We start from the raw sequence: 12207 nt of genomic DNA on the forward strand, positions 1-12207 counted from the left end.
TACTAATCTTTTAGGCATTTCACTTTTAATCTTCATATACACTTTTATTATTTTCATATATATATATATATATATATATATATATATATATATATATATATATATATATATATATATATATATATATATATATATATATATATATATATATATATATATATATATATATATATATACATATACATATTCATCTGTGTGTGTGTGTATGTTTGTGTGTATTACAATTACAGGAGTGTAACGTTTTATCAATAAAGTAAGACGAAATCTCTGACAACATGAATGCACCTTATCGGTAATATAAATGAACACAAGGGAGTCCAACGGTAAGCTGATATAATACTGATATATTACTACCTCCTAACATGTTTTTGGAATATGACCCTGTATCATCGATAGGTTCCATGGTGTAATGGTTAGCACTCTGGACTCTGAATCCAGCAATCCGAGTTCAAATCTCGGTGGAACCTAAGTTTATCTTTTTAATCCTAAAAATACCTTTTCTTAAAGTTTTATGTCGAACAGAAGACAAATGTACAATAGTAGAAGCGAGTATGAGAGGATACATTGTATGTACCTATTTAACGACATACAGTATTGCTTGGAAATGGGTTAGTGCGAAATATGAATCTAGTTTCGCAATAGAGTTGCAACCTAGTGCTCCTTGCTGACAATTCAATAATTCGCACTTAAAAAGGGGAATCTCGCAAATTCTTTGCAACTACATTACGATTTGAAAACAAAGATATCTTGTAATTTCGACTTTGATTTATTAATTGCAATTAAAGAATTGCGCAACGTAAACACATTTCCTTTATGTCTTGATATTGGCTGCGGACCGTTACCTCTTTCTCACTTTTCTAGGCGAGGAGTCAATTACACTGCACTATATGTGTTTCATTATCAATATATGCATATATTAGTCGATATCGATTTTAAATAGCGAATCCCTTTTCTATAATGTGACCTCTACCATGACAACACTGATACTGACCAGCACTCGATACCTTAGAAACTGTATTCGTACACATTTATTATAAATGTCACTAATGTGCAAAGTGTTAAGAGGTACACTTTACGATCACATTGTTGTTATACAAATATGATCTTTTTCTTGTATAGTTGTTCTCTCTCTCTCTCTCTCTCTCTCTCTCTCCCCCCCACTCTGTGTATTCCAATTTAATGCGTTATGGACACGGATTCAAAGCATAAACCTTCTTGATGGAAACATTTTATATTGCGGACACCAAAAGTTGGTGTCCACAGGGTACTCACCGCTAAATTATTCCTCTGATTCACGTATATGATGGTGATAGGAAAAGAACAAACCTGCGTTGTAAAGCGTTTCCCGCCAAATGTGTGTATATTTATTTTTACTTTTCCATTCAGCAGCCAGTGTGTGCGAACCCGTCACACACATACATATTGCGGTTTGCGCATGTCCTTGCCATTGGATACTGGAATAGCTCTCTTCCTATTGAGTATTATCGCCTCGCTCCTACTACCTCATGCACATGTTTTAGCAAAACAGTAAAGAATACGCATATACTACAACCTACTAATAAGTTTTGAGAAGATGACCCGTTGTAACCTATAGGTTCCATGGTGTAATGGTTAGCACTCTGGACTTTGAATCCAGCAATCCGAGTTCAAATCTCGGTGGAACCTAGGTTTTTTATTTTTATTCAAATACTTTTCTCAAAGTTTCATGTGGAACAGGAGGCGAATGTACAGAAGAAGAAGAAGCGACTTACAGCCCCTTACTTACAACTCAGTAATTCGTACTTACAACTATATATTATCTAAATCCTCTTCAACTACATTACGATTTTTGCACTTAGAAATTTTGTAATTACGACTTTGTTTTCTTAATTGTTCACTTATCGTCAAAGGACAAGGATAACCTAGAAATTGAAAGCTTGCGTTGTCGAACCGCTCCAGTGGCCTAGTGGTTAGAGCGCCCGCCTCGGATGCGGGAGATCGTGGGTTTGATCCCCGGCCACATCATACCAAAGACTTACAAAAAAGGTACTAACAGCTGCCTCGCTAGTCGCACAGCATTAAGAGGTTAGTTTTAGGACTGTTCGGCCTGGTGTCAGGATAATGTGTCTGGGTGGAACATCATGCTACATGTCTGCAGCATGATGCCCCAGTGCTAGACATCACTATAAACTGCCACATTGCAGGCATCGTAGCGATATAACTGAATTTATTTTAAAACTACGTTAAAAATCTAAATCGGACACACACGTTGTCGGAAATATGGCAGGCATATATGGAGGGGGATTACCGAAATAATTATATGCGTGTATTTCCTAATCTTCTATGATGCATTATTGTAAATGGCTGCTTGCAAATGATACTTTCATAATTCTATCAATGTATATTGTATTTTCATTGATGCAAATTGTACGTGGCAGTTTGTAAGTGCTACTTTCCTTCTGCATTATTGTAAATGACTGCTTGCAAGTGCTACATTCATAATTCTAGTCAAGAATTTTCTAATTTTCATTGATGCAAGCTGTAAATGGTTGCTTGCAAGTTTTTCGATCTACTTTCCTTCTGCGTTATTGTATCTTGCGATTTGCCGACAACTGAATTGATTCCGTAGTTTGTCGTATGACAAACGCAATGTCAGTTGCTACAAACTTTGTATATTCTGTTTTTGAACTTTACAATTACATCATTCCAACTGCTGTTTTCATACAGATTTGGTCCTGCAACAATGTAAATACTAAGTTTTATCAGTATCGTCTTTGTTGTCCATCTCGTGTCTCTCTAAATTTCTAATTTTTTTCCTTTACGGCATTCATTTTATGTCGATAACTCTTTCACTCCCCTTTTTTAAGGTGTACGTTAGCAACACAGTTTTAATCGTCTCTAAAACCATATGCTTTCTCGAAGATCTAAGCGATTTATAGCACCTTACGAAAACAAAAACGCATCCACAACAACAGGGTGGTCCATCTTTTTCAACCCCAGTTTTGACGCACTGAAGTATTTACCTTCAAAGTTTAAGAAATCTACTTCTTAGTGTCATCTCTCATTACTTGGAAACATTAGTTATTTTAGCAAAGTAAGGATCAGAAATAACAATGATATATTCCCTCGTAATCTTCTTAACGAGTATTCATCGGACGAACCCTGGTTGTAAGGATTGTATTGTACGTCACCCATTTTGACGCACCTCACAGACGTCTTTCTTTTCCTGTGATAATATTGTACATAAGCTCCCGCGAAAATAAAATAATTCAGATCAACATCAATAGCACATAAAAAAGTTTATAGGTAAAATGACATTAAAAACAATTAATCATTCCTTACAGGTGTTATTTTGCCGCAAAAAAACCCCCAAATAATCAAACTGTGGAAAATCATGTTCGTATCATGATAAAAGTATTTACTTGCGATTAGAATTATTAGATTTAGTGTACAGTTGTTCTCAAATACTTAATTTGCATTGTTAATGTACGGAACCTTAACCTTTGAATGTATTTATATATATCAAAAACAAAAACAAAAAACAGCTTTAAAACTACCTTGTATCCATTAAAACATTTGTCTCTAAAACTGAAAATAATCAGAGACAAAAGATTTTACAGGAGATTTTACTTTTATTTTTTTGTAATTCTTGCCATTATCAAACCAATTAAAATTAATAATTTGGTTCAAGAATTTTGCAAATATAAAGATAGGACCCTTAGGATGTAATTATTCAGCTGCTCTTTGTCATATTAAAGACTTAAGAAAGAAGCTTTAAAGATATTTTGAAATATGAATGTTGCTGTCGATGAGTGTGTTTTGGGACGGTCTTCAGCAAGTATCAACAAAAGAATAAACTCTAATGATCTTGCTCGATAATTATACAGGGTAGAATTTTACAGATCGCTGTCTTTTCATTTGGTTTTGTTCTATTTAATCGCCTACATGTATCATGGGTAGTTGAGGGTGTTTTGGGACAGTCTTTTGCTGTCCTAGGGTAGTCATGGCGTCTTTTATTTGGTGATAATTACCAATATGGGATACACTATATATTTTAAAAAACTCTCCTGATCTTACTCGATAATTATACAATCCAGGATTTTACTGATCACTGTCTTTTATAAGGTTTGATTCAATATAATGGTATACATGTATCCTGGGTAGGTGAGAGAGTTTTCGGACAGTCTTGAGCTAGCCCCATTACTTTCAGGGTGACAGATAGAAAAATTAAACTATTGAATGTCTACTTCCTGCATACGTTGTTGGAAATAATCAAACATAAAATTTGCTGACAGATTTGGGGAGGCAAACAAGTGTTAAAACATTGCCTAAACTTTTAGAACACGTTTTGCTTTAATATTCTTTAAAGGAATTGGCTATGAAAAGCTTGAGGACGCATACATTATGGTCAACAAGTGTTGCTTGCTTGACTTTGTGTTAGGTAAAGAACCGAGAGTCTACCATTTTTCTATTAGATGGCTTGTCAAATGGTCAAATGCAGGAATAGGTTGCAGATGTGCCTTAGATATCTTCTGATTGGGATTTCCTACCATTTGACAAGTGTAAGATGAGCTAAGGTACTTAAAAACATCACTTTAATTTTCAGCAAATAAAAACGATTCAGGATCTTGTGATAAGTCTTACTGACACCAAATGACCAGCTTAAGGGGTTTTATGGGCTATACTATGCATGTCCTGTCCATATGCCTTCGGAACAACACTTTCACCAGCAGGTGCATCGGTTGCCGCCATTTTCTCATAATGAACCCATTTTTCACAAAGTAATAAACTGGTACTTGTGTGGCTTTAATTTTTAAAACCGAGACTTGTGTCTTCTCTGAGGAATACTACTTGGTTGCCTATAACTCACATTAAACGGACTTGCATACTTATAAAGTAGCTGTTACTTTCTGCTCAGATATCTTACAACTGCAGTCAGAAATTGGCTAGTGGTTTCTATTATTCTGTGAAGAAACTAACTTACTTGTGAATCTCTCTCTCTCTCTCTCTCTCTCTCTCTCTCTCTCTCTCTCTTTGCTGAGTGATTAAGACATTTAAATTATGGAATATACCTTGTCCATTGTTCGAAGGCACAATTACATTAGGGAAAGAGGCCAAATGTAGAATTTCATCTCAGGTTCATAAATAAAATAGTTTTGTGAGGGTCAATGTATCAGATATAACTAATTAGCAAATAAAATATAAACATTTTCATGGGTTTTTGCTCATAGCAAGAGCAAGGAACTTATTTTATTGCCCGCAAAATAAATTCTCCGAAAAGTGAGCATTTTTGTACAGTGTATATATTGAATACAGATCCAACTCAAGGGTTCTACGTATGAGAGCAGGGAAGACATCCGAAAAGCCATATGGACGTCATAGAAAAATCAAGAAAAAGTATCCAAACATCTATATGTCGCGTGGTGGATAGCTTATCAAAGGGTTAGAGGCCAGAATGGGTGTCCGGGGACCCATAGGTTATTGAATGAGACAAAAGACCCTTTTCCGTACTACTAGTGGATTTCATAGAAGAAATATAAAAAACTATGTATAAGAGAATATTGTTTACAGATGATTAGTATGTATTACTGGGTGAAATTGGGAAACTACACTAAAGACTCACATCTCTCAGTTACATGTAACATTGTTTAATTTTATCTAAATTCTAATAATGAACATGTATCTACACTTCTCAGATGTGGATCGATACCATTATCATAATCAGTTAATTTAGAGCCACATTCAGCGTTTTCTTTGATGTTTCTTTTACAAAAGTTAATCAGAATGTACTTTATACCTTAAACAACAAAGGTACTTCATTTGCCTTCTAAAAATTGAATAAGAATATTCCCAGTCGGGTTACAGTTCTTTTCATATTTGGTGTCAATATAATTACAACTCGTGACGTGTTCCCACTGCATAGTTACACTTCCTGTATACATAAGATAAGGCAACTATGTACACTGATAGATACAAGCCTGGGGCAATCTGATTAAATTCAAATCTCCTCTGTCTGACGTGAAGATCTGAGAGCGACCTCTAAGAGGTCATATTCTACTAATTTTGGAATTAGCCAATGGAAATGCAGCTTTCAGAAATTTTAAATTTCCAATCTTTCGGCCCACCACGACGATCTTTAGCACACCGCACAGTCTCCGAAACGCGAAGGTGTAAGACTTCATCTGGTTGGCTGGTAAAATTAGCGATTTTGCTAATAACATAAGTCATCAGAACATGGCCCCTAAATGGCCGCTGTCAGAACTTGGCCTAGAACAGTGGAGACACTTTTTACAAGTGTCTTGTCGACACATGCTACAATGGTTCCATGGTGTAATGGTTAGCACTCTGGACTTTGAATCCTGCGATCCGAGTTCAAATCTCGGTGGAACCTTGAATATTATTTTAAGTTCTTTCTTATTTACATTAATTTAAAGACTTTATTTTATTTTTGTAAATCCTAATGCGAAAGATGAGGTGGGTGTATGCAAATTGAAGCGAATATGATCCCTATGTGTGTCTATTTCGTCATACAACATAGTTTGAAAACCGGTTAGTTCAACAAAGTATGAATAAATTGTCACAATTGTTGAGTTACAAATTAAAAATAAAACAAGCTCGATGCTAAAATGAAGTATGACAATTTCTTCATATTGTCGGAGGATCATCAGCTCTGTCTCTATGTAAGTGTCAGTTAATCGCTGTACATGGTTGTTTGTTCATACATATATAGACCTTTCCATAGCCCTTGGATTTTTCAAAGAAATTTCCGTACGCCCTTGGATTTTTCAACGACCTCACCATACGTCATTGGATTTTTCAACGACCTTTCCATATTTCCTCGGATTTTTCAAGTCTTCGCAGTAATTTACAAAAAATGTTTAATTTTGTTCGCTGAAAATGTCTCCGAAACAACAAATAAACCCTGATCTATTCGGACTACCTCGACAGTTTCTACGAAGATAATGACTGTACGATTGACCTAGAGCTTACGAATGAAAAAGTAGTTAGATGCATTCGCAATTTTTCGGACAATCCTTCTTTCGCAAACAGGTGAGGTGATCCGACTGCAGTTATCGGCATATATTCCAAGGTGTGATCAATAGGATTGACCTCGAAATTGAGAATTTAAAAGGCGCGGCCTGCTGGTTATCACGTGATCTTTTGCCATTACGGTACCGATATCGCCCAGCGCTCCATACTGTAAGGACAATGATATCGATATCAGATGCCGGTGGGCCGGATTGTTTTTCAATCTGAGGAGACTACAGCCGAAGACGAAGTTAAAGGAAATTATTGTTTTGGTTACCAAGAGGATACCATCACCGTGAATGGCCAAACCCACCTGGCAGTGGACAAGATCACCTGTCTTGGCAGTAGCAGTCGCGTGCAGTCCAAAGCGATGATGAGACAAATGCCAGAATTGCCAAAGCAAGAGTGGCCTGTGGCATCTCACGAGCAAATGTGTTCAGTCCACAAAACTCACGGTACTAATTCAGTTCCCATAGTAAACCTATGTAAACACCATGATATTTAAAATTCAACAACTTAAAGATTGTGAGTGCTCATAATCAAACCTACATTTATAAGTATAGATGAAACCTATATTTATCGGTATAGATGAAATCTGGATGTCAGCTTTTGTGCAGATGAAAGGATATGAGCCGCGGCATTTTCTGGACCAGTATGTGTTTGAAACATGTGCTTTCAATTCCGCACCAAAGAGTCAAGTGCGAATTTTAGTAATGAGTGTTCCAAACTCAAGACGGTAAAAGGACTTAAATTCTATCAATAAAACAATGTCATTTTCAATGGGCTTCCTAAAGAAACTCATCTGGATATGATTTCAAGACAGAGTCCCAGACTCTGAGGTTTTCACGTAGACAGGAATATAGAAGAAATATCGCCTTGATGGTTAAATGATGACATATTTAGAACTTTAAAATCTCGGGAAAAACATACTATATCATTATTTATATATAGAGTATTGATCTGCCTAAATTTAGCCTGATAGTCATAAGTGAACTTTATAACTTGATTTTAAATTAGCCAGCATAATTTCATTTTATTTAATCACTTTAAGATATTTCAATGTATCTTACTAATTTAACATACATTCCACTCGAACGTAATAGTACTAATCTTTTAGGCATTTCACTTTTAATCTTCATATACACTTTTATTATTTTCATATATATATATATATATATATATATATATATATATATATATATATATATATATATATATATATATATATATATATATATATATATATATATATATATACATATACATATTCATCTGTGTGTGTGTGTATGTTTGTGTGTATTACAATTACAGGAGTGTAACGTTTTATCAATAAAGTAAGACGAAATCTCTGACAACATGAATGCACCTTATCGGTAATATAAATGAACACAAGGGAGTCCAACGGTAAGCTGATATAATACTGATATATTACTACCTCCTAACATGTTTTTGGAATATGACCCTGTATCATCGATAGGTTCCATGGTGTAATGGTTAGCACTCTGGACTCTGAATCCAGCAATCCGAGTTCAAATCTCGGTGGAACCTAAGTTTATCTTTTTAATCCTAAAAATACCTTTTCTTAAAGTTTTATGTCGAACAGAAGACAAATGTACAATAGTAGAAGCGAGTATGAGAGGATACATTGTATGTACCTATTTAACGACATACAGTATTGCTTGGAAATGGGTTAGTGCGAAATATGAATCTAGTTTCGCAATAGAGTTGCAACCTAGTGCTCCTTGCTGACAATTCAATAATTCGCACTTAAAAAGGGGAATCTCGCAAATTCTTTGCAACTACATTACGATTTGAAAACAAAGATATCTTGTAATTTCGACTTTGATTTATTAATTGCAATTAAAGAATTGCGCAACGTAAACACATTTCCTTTATGTCTTGATATTGGCTGCGGACCGTTACCTCTTTCTCACTTTTCTAGGCGAGGAGTCAATTACACTGCACTATATGTGTTTCATTATCAATATATGCATATATTAGTCGATATCGATTTTAAATAGCGAATCCCTTTTCTATAATGTGACCTCTACCATGACAACACTGATACTGACCAGCACTCGATACCTTAGAAACTGTATTCGTACACATTTATTATAAATGTCACTAATGTGCAAAGTGTTAAGAGGTACACTTTACGATCACATTGTTGTTATACAAATATGATCTTTTTCTTGTATAGTTGTTCTCTCTCTCTCTCTCTCTCTCTCTCTCTCTCTCTCTCTCTCTCTCCCCCCCCACTCTGTGTATTCCAATTTAATGCGTTATGGACACGGATTCAAAGCATAAACCTTCTTGATGGAAACATTTTATATTGCGGACACCAAAAGTTGGTGTCCACAGGGTACTCACCGCTAAATTATTCCTCTGATTCACGTATATGATGGTGATAGGAAAAGAACAAACCTGCGTTGTAAAGCGTTTCCCGCCAAATGTGTGTATATTTATTTTTACTTTTCCATTCAGCAGCCAGTGTGTGCGAACCCGTCACACACATACATATTGCGGTTTGCGCATGTCCTTGCCATTGGATACTGGAATAGCTCTCTTCCTATTGAGTATTATCGCCTCGCTCCTACTACCTCATGCACATGTTTTAGCAAAACAGTAAAGAATACGCATATACTACAACCTACTAATAAGTTTTGAGAAGATGACCCGTTGTAACCTATAGGTTCCATGGTGTAATGGTTAGCACTCTGGACTTTGAATCCAGCAATCCGAGTTCAAATCTCGGTGGAACCTAGGTTTTTTATTTTTATTCAAATACTTTTCTCAAAGTTTCATGTGGAACAGGAGGCGAATGTACAGAAGAAGAAGAAGCGACTTACAGCCCCTTACTTACAACTCAGTAATTCGTACTTACAACTATATATTATCTAAATCCTCTTCAACTACATTACGATTTTTGCACTTAGAAATTTTGTAATTACGACTTTGTTTTCTTAATTGTTCACTTATCGTCAAAGGACAAGGATAACCTAGAAATTGAAAGCTTGCGTTGTCGAACCGCTCCAGTGGCCTAGTGGTTAGAGCGCCCGCCTCGGATGCGGGAGATCGTGGGTTTGATCCCCGGCCACATCATACCAAAGACTTACAAAAAAGGTACTAACAGCAGCCTCGCTAGTCGCACAGCATTAAGAGGTTAGTTTTAGGACTGTTCGGCCTGGTGTCAGGATAATGTGTCTGGGTGGAACATCATGCTACATGTCTGCAGCATGATGCCCCAGTGCTAGACATCACTATAAACTGCCACATTGCAGGCATCGTAGCGATATAACTGAATTTATTTTAAAACTACGTTAAAAATCTAAATCGGACACACACGTTGTCGGAAATATGGCAGGCATATATGGAGGGGGATTACCGAAATAATTATATGCGTGTATTTCCTAATCTTCTATGATGCATTATTGTAAATGGCTGCTTGCAAATGATACTTTCATAATTCTATCAATGTATATTGTATTTTCATTGATGCAAATTGTACGTGGCAGTTTGTAAGTGCTACTTTCCTTCTGCATTATTGTAAATGACTGCTTGCAAGTGCTACATTCATAATTCTAGTCAAGAATTTTCTAATTTTCATTGATGCAAGCTGTAAATGGTTGCTTGCAAGTTTTTCGATCTACTTTCCTTCTGCGTTATTGTATCTTGCGATTTGCCGACAACTGAATTGATTCCGTAGTTTGTCGTATGACAAACGCAATGTCAGTTGCTACAAACTTTGTATATTCTGTTTTTGAACTTTACAATTACATCATTCCAACTGCTGTTTTCATACAGATTTGGTCCTGCAACAATGTAAATACTAAGTTTTATCAGTATCGTCTTTGTTGTCCATCTCGTGTCTCTCTAAATTTCTAATTTTTTTCCTTTACGGCATTCATTTTATGTCGATAACTCTTTCACTCCCCTTTTTTAAGGTGTACGTTAGCAACACAGTTTTAATCGTCTCTAAAACCATATGCTTTCTCGAAGATCTAAGCGATTTATAGCACCTTACGAAAACAAAAACGCATCCACAACAACAGGGTGGTCCATCTTTTTCAACCCCAGTTTTGACGCACTGAAGTATTTACCTTCAAAGTTTAAGAAATCTACTTCTTAGTGTCATCTCTCATTACTTGGAAACATTAGTTATTTTAGCAAAGTAAGGATCAGAAATAACAATGATATATTCCCTCGTAATCTTCTTAACGAGTATTCATCGGACGAACCCTGGTTGTAAGGATTGTATTGTACGTCACCCATTTTGACGCACCTCACAGACGTCTTTCTTTTCCTGTGATAATATTGTACATAAGCTCCCGCGAAAATAAAATAATTCAGATCAACATCAATAGCACATAAAAAAGTTTATAGGTAAAATGACATTAAAAACAATTAATCATTCCTTACAGGTGTTATTTTGCCGCAAAAAAACCCCCAAATAATCAAACTGTGGAAAATCATGTTCGTATCATGATAAAAGTATTTACTTGCGATTAGAATTATTAGATTTAGTGTACAGTTGTTCTCAAATACTTAATTTGCATTGTTAATGTACGGAACCTTAACCTTTGAATGTATTTATATATATCAAAAACAAAAACAAAAAACAGCTTTAAAACTACCTTGTATCCATTAAAACATTTGTCTCTAAAACTGAAAATAATCAGAGACAAAAGATTTTACAGGAGATTTTACTTTTATTTTTTTGTAATTCTTGCCATTATCAAACCAATTAAAATTAATAATTTGGTTCAAGAATTTTGCAAATATAAAGATAGGACCCTTAGGATGTAATTATTCAGCTGCTCTTTGTCATATTAAAGACTTAAGAAAGAAGCTTTAAAGATATTTTGAAATATGAATGTTGCTGTCGATGAGTGTGTTTTGGGACGGTCTTCAGCAAGTATCAACAAAAGAATAAACTCTAATGATCTTGCTCGATAATTATACAGGGTAGAATTTTACAGATCGCTGTCTTTTCATTTGGTTTTGTTCTATTTAATCGCCTACATGTATCATGGGTAGTTGAGGGTGTTTTGGGACAGTCTTTTGCTGTCCTAGGGTAGTCATGGCGTCTTTTATTTGGTGATAATTACCAATATGGGATACACTATATATTTTAAAAAACTCTCCTGATCTTACTCGATAATTATACAATCCAGGATTTTACTGATCACTGTCTTTTAT

General features: G+C 35.3%; 2 non-coding genes across 2 annotated transcripts; both read left to right on the forward strand.

Moving 5' to 3' along the window:
• The first annotated feature begins 395 nt into the window (after positions 1 to 395).
• Positions 396 to 467, forward strand: Trnaq-cug (transfer RNA glutamine (anticodon CUG)). Its single transcript has one exon. It is a non-coding gene; the product is annotated as a tRNA-Gln (tRNA).
• An 8017-nt stretch (positions 468 to 8484) lies between these two features.
• On the forward strand, positions 8485 to 8556 carry Trnaq-cug (transfer RNA glutamine (anticodon CUG)). The gene has a single exon. It is a non-coding gene; the product is annotated as a tRNA-Gln (tRNA).
• The last annotated feature ends 3651 nt before the right edge of the window (positions 8557 to 12207 follow it).

Source organism: Sinohyriopsis cumingii, chromosome 17, assembly GCF_028554795.1.
Source record: "Sinohyriopsis cumingii isolate HCF-2022 chromosome 17, ASM2855479v2, whole genome shotgun sequence".
Lineage (NCBI taxonomy): Eukaryota > Metazoa > Mollusca > Bivalvia > Unionida > Unionidae > Sinohyriopsis > Sinohyriopsis cumingii.